Source organism: Balaenoptera borealis, assembly GCF_965194805.1.
Source record: "Balaenoptera borealis genome assembly, chromosome: X".
Classification (NCBI taxonomy): Eukaryota; Metazoa; Chordata; class Mammalia; order Artiodactyla; family Balaenopteridae; genus Balaenoptera; species Balaenoptera borealis.
Window position 1 is genome coordinate 11,914,938 of NC_138881.1, and position 12,665 is coordinate 11,927,602.

The 12,665-nt window shown below is 37.3% G+C and overlaps 1 protein-coding gene across 2 annotated transcripts in view; it reads left to right on the forward strand.

The window, feature by feature from the left end:
- The window catches only part of GLRA2 (glycine receptor alpha 2), a 196,109-nt gene that overhangs the window by 51,565 nt on the left and 131,879 nt on the right, over nucleotides 1-12,665 (forward strand). The window lies entirely within an intron of this gene.

The following is a 12,665-nucleotide window of genomic DNA, read 5'->3' on the forward strand; positions in this document are numbered from 1 at the left end:
TTTAGGTAGAATTATCAGTATTAAGCATGGTTTATAGTTAAGGATATTTAAATATTTGCATCTCCAATGTTTCAGAAATACAAATTTCAAAGTTTGGGAGATATTTTTCATATAATGGGAAGTTTTAACATAATCAAGCCTCAGACATGCTACGCTTAAGACAGGGGTCCCCAACCCCCCGGCCTCACACTGTTACCGGTCTGAGGCCTGTTAGGAATGGGGCCGCACAGCAGGAGGTGAGTGGCGGGCTAGCGAGCGAAGCTTCATCTGCCGTTCTGCATCGCTCGCGTTACCACCTGAACCACCCAACCATCCCCCACTCCCACCCCGCCCCCGGTCCATGGAAAAATTGTCTTCCACGAAACTGGTCCCTGGTGCCAAAAAGGTTGGGGACCACTGATTTAAGATATACGCCAAGGAGCTGATCTTACAATGAACACACACACACACACAATTTGGTGGCAATAGAAAGTTGTTCCAAGTCCAAAGCAATTACATCACATGCATGGCTTTTCCAAAAAAAGAAAAACATAAACATAAAAAACTAATAAAAACCCATCACACTCTAAGGGCAGACATGTTTCACATATATGAAAAAGATGTCAGATACTGTAAAATCCACCAAGATTCCTTATCAGTGTCAAGATGGTGTTGTTGCCTGTGACACAGCCTATTAGATCAGTAGACTTACAGTGCTAGGCTATTGTGTGGAGATTACATTTTGGGTAAAACATTTTCTTGGCCCCCATGCAATTTAAGTCCTAAGTCAATTGGCTGGTTCAAATTTTCAGTACTATGTAAAGTATACAGCCATATTATTGGATGAGATCGAAATAAACTATAGTTGAGCTTGACTATACTACTATGGTGGCCGATGTCCTAGAAACACTCAAGAAGTGAAATAATGAGCATAATGTCATTGAGAAGTAAAAAATAGTGTTCCCCTGTGTTTATGAATTCTCTCTTTTAGGCTACCAGGATTGTGTTTAACAAATTACTGTACTTTTTGGTGTCCTTGATGTTAGAAAAGAATAATTTACCTCTTATCACCCCTTTCCACTGGCAAGTCAGACATAATGCAACTCCACTACCCGTTTTAATATTATTCTGACACAGCATTGTCCAGAAACGAGACTTTTGGGGCTTTGACAGTATGTAGTGCATTAAGAATTTTACCCAACCAGGGTAGTTTTGATAGGGTTATTAAATGACTCATAAGAAAAGCTGAACATGGAAAGAAGACTCCAACTCTGTACTTGGCATTCAGTTTCTGTCTCTCCCCTCCTGGTTTTATCCTGGTAACAGAGGGGCAAATTTTCCAGACGCCCAAATCACTATCACCAGCTTTACACGATGGCATTCAATGACAATATTTGCACGACCTAACGCTGATTGCATTAATTAGACCCTTAAGTTGCTTTGATTAAATCTCCTCATTGCATTTTACCCTCAATCAAAAATGTAAATGTGCACCTTTTCAGTGTTCATTAATGCAAGAAAAAGCTAAACATTTAAGGAGATGAAAATGGAAACGATGGATATCCTTGCTTTCCTGTGTCTTTAAGAGCTACTGAAGGTGTTTAATAAATGGGCTGCTTAGGTGCTTCATGGCCACTTATTAAGGTGTCCTTTGTCGTGTTTCCTATGCGAAAATTTGGAAATCGTTGTCCAAGTGTAATATCAACAGCCTGTCTATTCTGCTGTATGAGACGTATTGAATCGCATGATCAGAAGAATGATGTGTATTGTGCTTCTTTTATTTCTTAGCTTCTGATGTAATGACAAACTGAATTTGGCTTTTAAAAAATATCTTTTATTTTCTTCAATTATGGCTTTTGTGTGAAACTAAAAAAAAAAATGTTTTTTGAAACTCTACCATGCTTAAACCAAAGAATAAATCCTCATGTCATGTAGGGTAGGGACTGGCAAACATTTTTCTCTAAAAACCCAGACAGTAAATACTTAAGACTTTGAGGACCAGACAGTCTCTGTCACAACTACTTAATTCTGCCCTTTTGGCATAAAAGCAGCCATAAACAATAGTAAGCAAACGGGTGTGGCTGTACTCCAAAAAAAAACTACTTATAAACACAGGCTATGGCCAAATTTGGCCCACAGGCCATAGGTTGCCAACTCCGGGATCTAAGGCACCACTATTTAAAATGGACATTATTCAGGGGCTCATAAGAACATAAGAATTACTCCACCTTGAAAAGGTCTTACTTTCCCAGACCCCTTAGGCCCTGCCTGGGGAGCTACCTGATGTACCCACAGAGTGTCATCACAGCCTGAGCTTCCCTTACCAAAACCCTGAGATTCTACCATCCACGAATATTCTCACAAAATGTGACTCAAAAAAATGGTCAAAAAAGTTAAACAGAAACAGATTCTTTCTTGAACTGTCTTTAGTTGGAGTCAAGACATCAGGCCCTTAGGTTTTATGCACAGTAATATATGTAGTCATTGAGGATGTTGATTAGTGCTATGGGGTGGGGGGATAATAGTTTTGCTTTCTCTATGTTTTCTGGAATGATTATTTTCCAAGAATGTCTCAGAATTTTGAGTTTCTGAACATGTTGATTTCCCACTCTTCCCTCATGTCCCACTCTTATCCCACGACCCTTGATAGCACTATTGAAGAATTTAGTTTGGATGTTTGTTTCTAAATAAGAGGCAATAATTATCTGTTTTAAGAATGTGATATGACTTTCTTTTGGTTCTATCCACTCTGCCCTCTTATGTTTGATAAAATCCCACTAAATTACTGCTGGTACTAACTGCCCACAAAGATTAGGCTCACTTACAGACACAGTATTGCCTCTTACTCCTTTGGTATGTTAGTGTTTAAAGACTGTGCTCACAGGACAATATATTTGTGTTATTCTAAGGAATATTTTTATGGATCATTATTTCAAAATATGTACTTCTGTTCATTAAGAGTCACAGGGACCTGGTGATGTTCATTACTAGCTGACCCTGTGTTAAAAGTATTCAGTGGAACAATTTTTTTTTTTTTCTTATGATTCCAAAAGACTCAGAAGACCAGTAAGGGATGTATGATGAGACAGGTTACCTTTCAGTTTTGGAACGTCAGTTTACCATTTCCTTTTCTTTCTTTCCCCTTTTCCTTTAGCTAGTGATGGCAAGTGAATTTACAGGATGAGGAGTGTATTTGCAACCGCCTCCTTCCTACTATAAAGGCATAGTTTGGGAATATCGATAATGTCAGTAAAGGTCAAGAGTATTTGCATGCCATCTGCATACAGCTGTCCCCAAGGTTGGGCCATCAGAAAATGGAGAAGAGATAGTCTCCTCAAAGCTTCCAAATGACTGCCTGGAAGGATGTGGGTGAATAGAGTGTGATTTGGACCTATGGGTGCTGGAACACTCCCCATGCTACAGCAGCAGACTCAGACCCTTTCCTCATTTAATATTGAGAGACTGCAATAGGGGGAAGGGGGTAGAAAGAGCTGAAAGTGTACAAAACGTGTCCACTTGGAGAGCATCTCCAGAATATGATTCCAGCTCCCCAAACTCTTCCCCAAATTCCACATGCTCTGCTGGTTACCGCTACAGGGTGAAGAGTTGTTTTATCTCCGACCTGAAATCACTTTCCTAAAGAACTGGATAAGGTGTAGATAGCCCCTTAGGAGAATGCAGGCTATGCTGTAACTGCTGGAATGACATTACAGGCTCCCTTTCATTCTATAGGTGCATAAGCAACTCATAAGGAGATGCTAACTTACCAGGAATAGCAGGTAGCTACATTCCTTATTTCTGACTTTTTAAGGGAGAACCAAGAATCTACCTAACATTTTGTTAATCTGAGATATAAGGTGTCCTTGGTCTCTAAATTAACAATGCAATGTTAAAACCTGGATTCATCATAAAGCAACTGCCCCCCCTCCCATAATTTCAAATTCAAAGCTAACTTCCCATATTCAAAGCTAGCACAGACTCAAGATGATGAAAACTTCACTGCAGTGTAGCTAGAAGTTAAAACTAAAGTGCCATATAGGTCTGTGGGAAATCCACAAAGCATATCTTTGTCTCTAATAACTTTATAACATAACTGGATTGAAAAATGTATACCTATAAAAATAAAAAGAGAGCAGTAGTAAAGTTTAATAACAATATTTATGAGACAGAGTGGCAATCTCTATGTACAAATGCTACACTAAATATAATAGTAACAAAATAATTCAATTTAAGGAAACAATCTTTGTGGCAATGGGCATAGAATTAGAAGGTACCAAGAAAAGTAAAACTTTAGAAATTCTAAATTTGATATGAAATAACAGTATGGAATATAGGTACTTTTATTAACTGTGTTAAGAATATAATAAAGATTCTATGACTTACATATAGCTTTTGAAAAAATAAAAGATATGTGTATGTATTTACACACATACACATGTGCACACATACACACATATATATATATATATACACATATATATATATAATATATATACATACACACACACTTTTTAATTTGAATGTTTCCATTACCTAATCTAGTCCCCAGAGGGTCAATCATAGGAAAACAAATTTTAATACAAGGAAATACGTCATTTATTTGAAGTAGAATCTGTCTCTGGAGAGAGAAGGCAGTATAAAAGAAAATTCAGTCTACACTTAAGCATGTCTCTTAATACTTACTTCTTTAATATTTCATTAAACCTAGAAGCAAAAATAAAGACAAAGAAAGGCTACAGAGCAATATAACTATCTCCTGTGGTTTGGAATATCTTGAGAGAATAAACCTATCTGTAAATAAACAGAGGTGATGCACAGATAAATCATGCGTCAAATTTGTACCCTACATTGAAAATGATAGTGAACTGAAAGAATTACAGAGGCACAGCCCCGGAAAATCTTTTCTTTGGCTATCTACTTCTCTATATCCTTGGGTGTCCTTTTCTACTCTTAAAGGTTTTAAGGGTTGCCATTTATTTTGGAATAATGTATAGCATCATGAACAAAATTATGGAAAATTTTAATTCCTATACATTATAAAGAACAAATACTCCCAAAATATCTAATAAAAGTCTTGTTTCATATAATTCCTGTCATTGTGGCGTAAAATGTATTTTCTCCTCTAACTTTTCCACTTATTCTTGCTTACGAATAGGCTAATTAATTTATTTTAAATTAACTGTTAGATATTTAATGGTTCTATTGTGATAAGATAGATTCAGTGCTCTTTTTAAAGTTCTGGTATTGGGAGAACCTATTTTATTATTTTAAATATATAAAATTCAAAACAGAAAAGCAGGAAACACTGGAGAAGAATACTTGTGGGAAAGACTTTTTAAAAAGATGTATTGAGTTACAGAAAGATAGAGAAGATGAAAAGGCAGAGGGCTATGTACCAGATGAAGGAACAAGAAAAAACCCCAGAAAAACAACTAAATGAAGTGGAGATAGGCAACCTTCCAGAAAAAGAATTCAGAATAATGATAGTGAAGATGATCCAGGACCTCGGAATAAGAATGGAGGCAAAGATTGAGAAGATGCAAGAAATGATTAACAAAGACCTAGAAGAATTAAAGAACAAAGAAACAGAGATGACCAATACAATAACTGAAATGAAAACTACACTAGAAGGAATCAATAGCAGAATAACTGAGGCAAAAGAACGGATAAGTGACCTGGAAGACAGAATGGTGGAATTCACTGCTGCGGAACAGACTAAAGAAAAAAGAATGAAAAGAAATGAAGACAGCCTAAGAGACCTCTGGGACAACATTAAACGCAACAACATTCGCATTATAGGGGTCCCAGAAGGAGAAGAGAGAGAGAAAGGACCAGAGAAAATATTTGAAGAGATTATAGTCGAAAACTTCCCTAACATGGGAAAGGAAATAGCCACCCAAGTCCAGGAAGCGCAGAGAGTCCCATACAGGATAAACCCAAGGAGAAACACGCCGAGACACATAGTAATCAAAGTGGCAAAAATTAAAGACAAAGAAAAATTATTGAAAGCAGCAAGGGAAAAATGACAAATAACATACAAGGGAACTCCCATAAGGTTAACAGCTGATTTCTCAGCAGAAACTCTGCAAGCCAGAAGGGAGTGGCATGATATACTTAAAGTGATGAAAGGGAAGAACCTACAACCAAGATTACTCTACCCGGCAAGGATCTCATTTAGATTTGATGGAGAAATCAAAAGCTTTACAGACAAGCAAAAGCTAAGAGAATTCAGCACCACCAAACCAGCCCTACAACAAATGCTAAGTGGGAAACACAAGAGAAGAAAAGGACCTACAAAAACAAACCCAAAACAATTAAGAAAATGGTCATAGGAACATACATATCGAAAATTACCTTAAACGTGAATGGATTAAATGCCCCAACCAAAAGACATAGACTGGCTGAATGGATACAAAAACAAGACCCATATATATGCTGTCTACAAGAGACCCACTTCAGACCTAGGGACACATACAGACTGAAAGTGAGGGGATGGAAAAAGATATTCCATGCAAATGGAAATCAAAAGAAAGCTGGAGTAGCTATACTCATATCAGATAAAATAGACTTTAAAATAAAGAATGTTACAAGAGACAAGGAAGGACACTACATGATGATCAAGGGATCAATCCAAGAAGAAGATATAACAATTATAAATATATATGCACCCAACATAGGAGCACCTCAATACATAAGGCAACTGCTAACAGCTATAAAAGAGGAAATCGACAGTAACACAATAATAGTGGGGGACTTTAACACTTCACTTACACCAATGGACAGATCATCCAAAATGAAAATAAATAAGGAAACAGAAGCTTTAAATGACACAATAGACCAGATAGATTTAATTGATATATATAGGACATTCCATCCAAAAACAGCAGATTACACGTTCTTCTCAAGTGCGCATGGAACATTCTCCAGGATAGATCACATCTTGGGTCACAAATCAAGCCTCAGTAAATTTAAGAAAATTGAAATCATATCAAGCATCTTTTCTGACCACAACGCTATGAGATTAGAAATGAATTACAGGGAAAAAAAACGTAAAAAAGACAAACACATGGAGGCTAAACAATACGTTACTAAATAACCAAGAGATCACTGAAGAAATCAAAGAGGAAATCAAAAAATACCTAGAGACAAATGACAATGAAAACACGACGACCCAAAACCTATGGGATGCAGCAAAAGCGGTTCTAAGAGGGAAGTTTATAGCTATACAAGCCTACCTCAAGAAACAAGAAAAATCTCAAGTAAACAATCTAACCTTACACCTAAAGAAACTAGAGAAAGAAGAACAAACAAAACCCAAAGTTAGCAGAAGGAAAGAAATCATAAAGATCAGAGCAGAAATAAATGAAATAGAAACAAAGAAAACAATAGCAAAGATCAATAAAACTAAAAGTTGGTTCTTTGAGAAGATAAACAAAATTGATAAGCCATTAGCCAGACTCATCAAGAAAAAGAGGGAGAGGACTCAAATCAATAAAATTAGAAATGAAAAAGGAGAAGTTACAACAGACACCGCAGAAATACAAAGCATCCTAAGAGACTACTACAAGCAACTTTATGCCAATAAAATGGACAACCTGGAAGAAATGGACAAATTTTTAGAAAGGTATAACCTTCCAAGACTGAATCAGGAAGAAACAGAAAATATGAACAGACCAATCACAAGTAATGAAATTGAAACTGTGATTAAAAATCTTCCAACAAACAAAAGTCCAGGACCAGATGGCTTCACAGGTGAATTCTATCAAACATTTAGAGAAGAGCTAACACCCATCCTTCTCAAACTCTTCCAAAAAATTGCAGAGGAAGGAACACTCCCAAACTCATTCTATGAGGCCACCATCACCCTGATACCAAAACCAGACAAAGATACTACAAAAAAAGAAAATTACAGACTAATTTCACTGATGAATATAGATGCAAAAATCCTCAACAACATACTAGCAAACAGAATCCAACAACACATTAAAAGGATCATACACCACGATCAAGTGGGATTTATCCCAGGGATGCAAGGATTCTTCAATATACGCAAATCAATCAATGTGATACACCACATTAACAAATTGAAGAATGAAAACCATATGATCATCTCAATAGATGCAGAAAAAGCTTTTGACAAAGTTCAACACCCATTTCTGATAAAAACTCTCCAGAAAGTGGGCATAGAGGGAGCCTACCTCAACATAATAAAGGCCATCTAGGACAAACCCACAGCAAACATCATTCTCAATGGTGAAAAACTGAAAGCATTTCCTCTAAGATCAGGAACGAGACAAGGATGTCCACTCTCACCACTATTATTCAACATAGTTCTGGAAGTCCTAGCCATGGCAATCAGACAAGAAAAAGAAATAAAAGGAATACAAATTGGGAAAGAAGAAGTAAAACTGTCACTGTTTGCGGATGACATGATACTATACATAGAGAATCCTAAAACTGCCACCAGAAAACTGCTAGAGCTAATTAATGAATATGGTAAAGTTGCAGGATACAAAATTAATGCACAGAAATCTCTTACATTCCTATACACTAATGATGAAAAATCTGAAAGAGAAATTATGGAAACACTCCCATTTACCATTGCAACAAAAAGAATAAAATACCTAGGAATAAACCTAGCTAGGGAGACAAAAGACCTGTATGCAGAAAACTATAAGACACTGATGAAAGAAATTAAAGATGATACCAACAGACGGAGAGATATACCATGTTCTTGGATTGGAAGAATCAACATTGTGAAAATGAGTATACTACCCAAAGCAATCTACAGATTCAATGCAATCCCTATCAAATTACCAGTGGCATTTTTTACGGAGCTAGAACAAATCATCTTAAAATTTGTATGGAGACACAAAAGACCCCGAATAGCCAAAGCAGTCTTGAGAGAAAAAAATGGAGCTGGAGGAATCAGACTCCCTGACTTCAGACTATACTACAAAGCTACAGTAATCAAGACAATATGGTACTGGCACAAAAACAGAAACATAGATCAATGGAACAAGATAGAAAGCCCAGAGATAAACCCACGCACCTATGGTCAACTAATCTATGACAAAGGAGGCAAAGATATACAATGGAGAAAAGACAGTCTCTTCAATAAGTGGTGCTGGGAAAACTGGACAGCTACATGGAAAAGAAGGAAATTAGAATACTCCCTAACACCATACACAAAAATAAACTCAAAATGGATTAGAGACCTAAATATAAGACTGGACACTATAAAACTCTTAGAGGAAAACATAGGAAGAACACTCTTTGACATAAATCACAGCAAGATCTTTTTTGATCCACCTCCTAGAGTAATGGAAATAAAAACAAAAATAAACAAGTGGGACCTAATGAAACTTCAAAGCTTTTGCACAGCAAAGGAAACCATAAACAAGACAAAAAGACAACCCTCAGAATGGGAGAAAATATTTGCAAACGAATCAACGGACAAAGGATTAATCTCCAAAATATATAAACAGCTCATTCAGCTCAATATCAAAGAAACAAACACCCCAATCCAAAAATGGGCAGAAGACCTAAATAGACATTTCTCCAAAGAAGACATACAGATGGCCACGAAGCACATGAAAAGATGCTCAACATCACTAATTATTAGAGAAATGCAAATCAAAACTACAATGAGGTATCACCTCACTCCTGTTAGAATGGGCATCATCAGAAAATCTACAAACAACAAATGCTGGAGAGGGTGTGGAGAAAAGGGAACCCTCTTGCACTGTTGGTGGGAATGTAAATTGATACAGCCACTATGGAGAACAATATGGAGGTTCCTTAAAAAACTAAAAATAGAATTACCATATGACCCAGCAATCCCACTACTGGGCATATACCCAGAGAAAACCGTAATTCAAAAAGACACATGTACCCAAATGTTCACTGCAGCACTATTTACAATAGCCAGGTCATGGAAGCAACCTAAATGCCCATCAACAGACGAATGGATAAAGAAGTTGTGGTACATATATACAATGGAATATTACTCAGCCATAAAAAGGAGCGAAATTGAGTCATTTGTTGAGAAGTGGATGGATCTAGAGACTGTCATACAGAGTGAAGTAAGTCAGAAAGAGAAAAACAAATATCGTATATTAATGCATGTATGTGGAACCTAGAAAAATGGTACAGATGAGCCGGTTTGCAGGGCAGAAGTTGAGACACAGATGTAGAGAATGGACATATTGACACCAAGGGGGGAAAACTGCCGTGAGGTGGGGATGGTGGTGTGCTGAATTGGGCGATTGGGATTGACATGTATACACTGATGTGTATAAAATTGATGCCTAATAAGAACCTGCAGTATAAAAAAAACAAGCAAAACAACTAATACTAAACTTTCATTGGGTTATTTGTATGGAAATATGTTAATATAAATGTTTCAGACATTACATGAAATTTCTAAAAATCTTATATTTGTATTTGTATGGAAATATGTATGGAAATATGTTAATATAAATGTTTCAGACATTAAAAAAAAAAGATGTATTAATACATTAGCTGGGAAATTTTGAGATTTTTTTTTTAAAAAAGGTCAATGTTTTCATATTGTATGTCACTAATGTAATATTCTCTAGAGTCTCTCAAAATGCATCTTTAAATCATTCTCAGGTTCAAAGGAGGACTGCGACGATGTTGTCCTGGTGATTTTGCTGCCCAATGCTCGCTATCTGGCGTCTTATAGCCTCTCCCATTCTGTTTCCTTCTTGGGTGGGGGGCCTCAATGGCCTCCCAATGGCCTAAGAAATTTAACCCATTCACCTCTGCTATTTCCAACTGTCATTACTTCTTATACTTAGAGTTTTTCTACCTCCAGAATTGGCTAAGAGATGACATCCTCTTCTCTCCTACTGAAACAAGCTCATAGACCCCCACACACAAAATTTTATGAAGGATAATTGGTTCCCATCCTAAGGGAAATAAAAGGGGTAGATGTCACACAGTGGAGACACTGCGTTTTTTCCCTTCAGGAAACCTTAAGAAAATCTCACAGCTGATCTATCCAGTGCCTATTTATATGCAAATTGGATTATTATATTTTCAATAGCCCCTGTTTTGATTTTCTACAAATCACACATTCCCACTCTTTACTCACACAAAACTCCAAAGGTTCCAGTCACTCCTGTTGCCGATGAAACACTGAACTGGTAATCTCTTTCCAGTTACTACCCTCTGGTCCCTTTGGACAATCCCCAAAATGCAAAATATGTGATGGGGAGAACTTTGAGGTTCTGCCATTCTCTTGGCTCACTCGTGGAAGGAGGGGGCAGCCAGTGAGCAAACAGAATGGGATGGAAGCCTGGCTGGCCTCACAACAGCACCCTCTTAGGTCTGGGAATTTGCTGTGCAAGCCTGGTATAATCCCAAATAAAAGTCAGCTGATAAAATTTTCCAAGTCAGAAAGTCCTTATGTTGTACAACAAAGAAACGTACGGTTATTTCTTTTAATATTTCAGCTTTTCCTAATAAGCTGGGTTCTGATGACTGATTTTCAGAAGTTAGTAACTACTTGATTATTAGCATTCTTTAAACCCACACTGGGCACTCTTTCTAAGAACTGCCACTTCCAAAATACTCTATCAGCCTGATCGTCAGGATGGCTGTATTTGGGGCGGGGGGGGGGGGAAGTCATGGGAATTTGTGGAGTTTAGTAATAAGCAGAAGGAACTGGATTTGAAGTTCTCTTCCATACACCCTGATCTTTATAACTTACTTACAGATTTTCTTTTGGCTCTAAAGGGATTAACCAAAACCGACCAACCCGAGGTGGTCTCCATTGTACCTGATACAGTAACCAACCATCTGAGTTTTGCCTAGGACTGAGTGGGTTCCCTGAAAGCTTCGTTTTTACCTGAGGCTAAAATGGGAAAGTTCTCAGGCAAACCGAGGACATGTTGGTCACTGTTAGAGAAAAGTAAACAATGACTCAAAATCCAGGTGCCCAAAACAAAGATGTGGAGACAAAGCAAATGAAGGTGAAAAAGGTAAAGGAAAGAGAGTAAGATGGGATGAGTATATATCACCCTAAATGATCACAGTGGCAGATGTGGACCACTGTTAGCTCTGAACCATAGTCCTGCTTGACTAGGGAATACTGTTGAAGCCTTTATTGGGTCTGCTCTGTCAAGCGAAGCAACAGTTTCCATGAACCTAAAGACCTTTGAGTAGAAATCCTCTGAAGAGAAGTTACTGTCCCAAGCTGATTCATTAGCACAGAAGAAAATTCCCATGCCAAGTGGGAATGACAGGGTGTACCTGAGGCTCCCACAGGGAGGCACACCTTTATCAAAAGGTGCTCAGATTAGGAAAACATGAAAAAGATTTCTGTTTTGATGAAGCATCCAGTTGACTACTGTAGATACAACCCATTCAGAGAAATGATAAAATATTTAAGAATTTCAAAAGTAAGTAGCTGTAAGGGAATTATCTTGTCAACATGAACCATCTTAATATTTATGTTGATGAATTTAAAAAATATTGCCCCATCATGTCAGAGTTTTATGATAAGATTTCTACTACCAAAATTACAGAGTGGGTTTTCTTCTGCCCAGAGCATCTGAGCAGATTGAAAATAGAGATCATGTCATTTCTGATTTGGAAAATGAATCGGTTTTATTTGACAATCTGCCATCACAGACTGACTCCTGTACTTATCATTACCT